Raw genomic sequence first — 5,000 nt, 5'->3', positions numbered from 1 at the left:
CACACACACACACACACACACACACAAACACTCTATCTTTGCTACCAAAGTGCTCTCTCTCTCTCTCTCTCTCTCTCTCTCTCTCTCTCTCAAATGGACCACAACGAGAGGCAGGGAAAGCTGTCAAAAAGGGAGGAGAGATGGAAGGAGGAGTTGCAGATTTCCTGACAATGTTTTTGAAGGAATAACTGTGAAAATCTGCACGTGACTTAATTACAGGAAAATGTAATTACAGTGCTACATGAAAAGCACTTTTCACTACCAGAGAGATGAGATAAGATGGACGGCCATTGTCCATTAACGAAGAAGAAAGATCGAACGAATAATTTGGCCATGGAAGGAGAGAAAGGGCTGCATAGAACGAGAGACAATAAATATCTGAGAGAAGTATAATGGTGTGATGGAATAATAAACAATTACTTTCCCAATACTTTGGAGACCATTTTGAAAAAACTGTCTTATAGTGACATCCTGTGGCCGGAAAACTGAAGTGAATTACACCCGCTTGGAATATTGTACAGTATGCTGTTACTGAAATCTAGCTTTGTATTGCCCAGTCTTTTCTACCATTACAATTAAATGCAGTTATAGCTGATATCTACTATTATTATACTATAGTATTCTCATTCTTCATGACCAATTATGATCAATGTATTCATAATAACTTTAATAATACATTATGGACAAGGGAGGTGCCGTTTAAGGTTGAAATTATTTTGTAATTTTATTTTGCCAGAGAGAATTAATAAAGTATATATCTATAAAACATCACAGTGTTGTAACCGGTATGATCATTATTTTGGGGCCTGTACAGCTGCACAGCATGAATCTGTCTAGATTGGTTTACCCCCCATGTTGTAGAATAGATGAAGACTTTACATTGAAAATGATCATTATTGCCCTTATTTGTTGGTTCCTCGTGAGAGAAAATTTTCATCCATCTGTTTAATTTGAGTTAATAGTTAAATAATAGTGAATTGTTGTTAAATAATGTAATGTTTTGGTTGGTGAAATGGCCACAGTTCAATCCTTTAGTGCGAGAAAAAGTTATTATTAGGCTTCTTTTCTGGGGGGCCCTAAAATAAAAAGGGGGTGAGCGATGAAGATGATGAAACCGTCAAACCCAACAGAAGAAGATGAAGATGATGATGAATACGTCATCATGTGCTCACCTGCTTAACATCATAAACATCAGCATCATGAACCGTCTTCTGACAGCTCGTGACGTTAGAATTATAAGGTTTTATTTTTGTCAAAATTGAGTTTTTTACATAATCTGATCCATTAGGTGTTTATTAATGCCTGTGTGATGTTATTTTTTAAATGTAGATTATTTTTTTTGTTAGTAATTAATAAAATACAAAGGTTCCATCTCACAGAACATAATGGAATGTAAAAACTTTGACGCTCAATATCTCTGAACTGCCCTAAACGGAGATAGAACCGTATCATTCTAAACTCACGAGCTGGCAACGTCTTCTGACAGTTGGCTTGTCTTTCACTCAACCTGTTTCAAAGATCAACAATGAACACTGCGCGCTGCTTCAATCGACATGTTTAGCTAGTTTTTTTAGCTAGTTAATTCGTTTAATGCAGTGTTTTGTCACGGTAATTTATATATTATTAGTAAGAAATAACAATAATAAGTCACTTTGAAGAAGGTTTGCAGTTGTTAGCTAACTCGCAAGCTTGTTTGACCTTAGCTAGCTTAGCTACAATGTAAACAAACGGATAGCCTGTGCCGTTTTAATTTTAATGAGGGTTACTCAACACTATTGTAAAGATAATGGCAATATTTATTTAATATGTTAAACTATAAAGTATTACGTCAACTTTTTATTTTTAGTATAACGTTTATCGCTTTGAGTGAGTCGACGAAATTGAATGTCCCGAAGTTGCTGTTGCCCAGCTCACATCGTGTCCACGTCAACTTCACTCTGACGGCAGAAAAAGGCTGCTACAAATGGTGAGTGACTGATATGAATCTGTGTCCCAGCCATGCGTAGGCTACACGCCTGTGAATAAACATATTTCTATATTTTACAACACATTGTTACTTGTTAGGCAATGAGTAGCCTAAATGGTCCTTTGAATGATTCACAATGTTGATTCAGCCAAGAATCGCTTGAATGAATGCATCCCAAGTCTTTCAGAATTCCAGTAATAGTGTGTGTGTGTGTGTGTGTGTGTGTGTGTGTGTGTGTGTGTGTGTGTGTGTGTGTGTGTGTGTGTGTGTGTGTTTGTGTGTCTGACATTTCCAGGGTGTCCTCCAGACCCGAGGCGGTCAGTGTGCAGCCCCTCTCTCCATCCCTCCCTCCCTCCCTCCTCCCACCCTCCAACTGCAGCCAGCAGGCCCTAGTGTCTGGCCTGTCAGTGTCCACTCCACTGGACACCAGCCGCGGGGCCAGCGTCATACAGGGACAGGAATCTGGTGAGACGGAGAAGGGGGAGGCTGAGGAAGCGATAGGACCATAGACCATATAAAGCATATCTATTCTAACGTCTCTGATAGGACTCTGGGTTAGGGCGAGAGCCAGAGAGGGAAGGGAAAGAGACAGATGAGGGGAGGGAGAGGGAGGGATGGAGGGAGGGAGGGAGGGACAGGACAGAATAGATAAAGACCGGGGGTGGGACGGAAGGGAATGTCAACATGTAATACAGATGAGAGGCTGGGAGATAAAGAGAGAGAGACAGCCAAGGGAGAGGGTGAGAGATGATGGGTCCTTAAGGGTAGGCTAAAGAAGTACAGACCGAGAAAGAGGAGGTAATAGGTAGTATCATTCAACTAAAATATCTGGGCAAAATAGCAAGGAAGAACAATCTGTGTGAAGAAGGGCACCTTGCTAGTATAAACCTGATATGATATTGACATAATTGGTGAATAATGAATGTGTTATCTGTGTCTGTGTGAAACAGTCTCTAAACACCTTTCACTGTTGTTGTCGCCTCAGTGACGGGACACACCCTGCGCTGTGATGTCATCGTCGATCACATCCAGAAGATTCAGATCGTCACCACGACTCGTCAGCTGTTCACCGAGGACCCGCCCCTTGAACTGTCTGTCACAGCGCTGGACTCAGGAGGTCTCTCATTTTACATGTCACCCAAAAATGTTTACGTAACTTCCCAGGAGCTCAGAGGGCTAATGCGCCCATTCTACATACTATACAGGGCTTTTGGAAAGTATTCAGACCCATTCACTTGATGAATAAGAGATGACTTATTGAATTGAATGAATAGGGTTGCCATGAGTTGATATCATCAGACTACAGAGTCCTTTCACCCCTTTGAAAACAAACAACAACAAAAAAAACATGAGAGAGCAGGTGTAGAAGTATATACAGTAGATGGTCTGGGAAAAGACATTGCAGCTGAAACATCTATAATAAAAATGTCCTGATATTTCCCTTGACAAATCAAATCTCTGGAGACGCAGACTTGTCTCTTTTATATATATATATATATATATATATATATAATATACAACATTATATTTATTTTCAATTTGGCATTAGCCTAGGGCGAGGTTATAGGCTAGGGTTAAAAGAAGATATAGGGACAGCAGGTGTGTCGCTGGAGGCAATCTGGCCTGAGGCTCGTCCCTGCTCTGGGCTCAGGGACCCAGGTGTGATATGTGTGGTGAACTCTGGAATTGGAGTTTGCTTCCAGAGGAGCTTAAACTTAAACTTCCCTGAGAACTCTCTCTCTCTCTCTCTCTCTCTCTCTCTCTGTCTCTCTGTCTTTCTCTCTCTCTCTCTCTCTCTCTCTCTCTCTCTCTCTCTCTCTCTGTCTCTCTGTCTCTCTGTCTCTCTGTGTCTCTCACTCAGGGAACACTTTCAGTAGTTTAGCAGGTCTGCCGTTTGAGTGGAGGTTAGCAAAGGACTCAGAGACAACAGCCGAGAGCCTTAGGTGAGTGCAAGCTGGACAGATAGATGAAAAGAAAAGGAAGAGACAAGAGGAGAGTTCACATAATGTGGTTGCCGGTATGTTGCATCTCTGTTGTATATCTTATCGTTGCAACGGTGCACCCCTTTAGGTTTGTGCGTTTCTCAGAGGCGGGCTACTCCCCCCCGCATCACATCCTGTCCCTAGAGGAAGTCGGCCAGAGGGGGGACAGGGTGCTTCTGGAGGGGCTCAGGAGTGGAGTAGCACAAGTGCGAGTCTGGCCTGCCGATCCAGAGTACAAGGTGTGGATGAATGGATGGATGGATGGATGGATATGGATTTATGTACATATGCTGTAGTGTAGATGGATGGCTGGGTGCAGTGTGTATCCCTGTGTGCAGCAGTGTTGTCCCATGTCCACTTGTCCCGGTGTTGTCCCACGTTTTATGCCGTATGTGTTTCTGTTTCTTTCTCTTACCTCTTTTCACTTGTGTGTTGTTGTTTAGTGGGTGGAGCCAGCGACAGTTATCCTATCCGTGACTGACAGACTCTATCTTAGCCCCTCCCATGACACCTACCTGCTGCTAGGCTCAACCCTCCCCTACGTCATCTGGAGGAGCGTGCACAATACACACACAGGTGGGTTGTCCTGTGGTTTATTCTTCAGAGCAGTCAGTGTTTCTCAGTCAACTACAGCTTGGCAAATCACCCCCACCCCCCCCCTCTCTCTCTCTCTCTCTATAGAGGTAGTCCTGGGTGAAGGAGGGTATGAGTTGGCTGTAGAAAGAGACACGGAGGAGGAGGAGGATGATGTCATCACCGTTGACCAGGAAACAGCCACTGTGACCGCCGTTAAGCTGGGCAGCGCCACCCTTTTCCTCACTCACCCCAGTATCCTTATATACACACACACACACACACACACACACACACACACACACACACACACATTCATAAACGCGGGACTATTTAAACAATAAGTCCAGATTTTTGGATATCTCTATTTATTTATTTTTTCAAATGGTCACTTTCACTTTCAAATTCACTTGGTTTTGAGAAACTTACCAGCACCGGCGAATCAAGTGTCCGTTTCTACAAGGATCAAAAGTAGATCT

Source organism: Nansenia antarctica, assembly GCF_963989245.1.
Source record: "Nansenia antarctica genome assembly, chromosome: 10".
Taxonomy (NCBI): domain Eukaryota; kingdom Metazoa; phylum Chordata; class Actinopteri; order Argentiniformes; family Microstomatidae; genus Nansenia; species Nansenia antarctica.
This window is presented reverse-complemented; position numbering follows the sequence as displayed.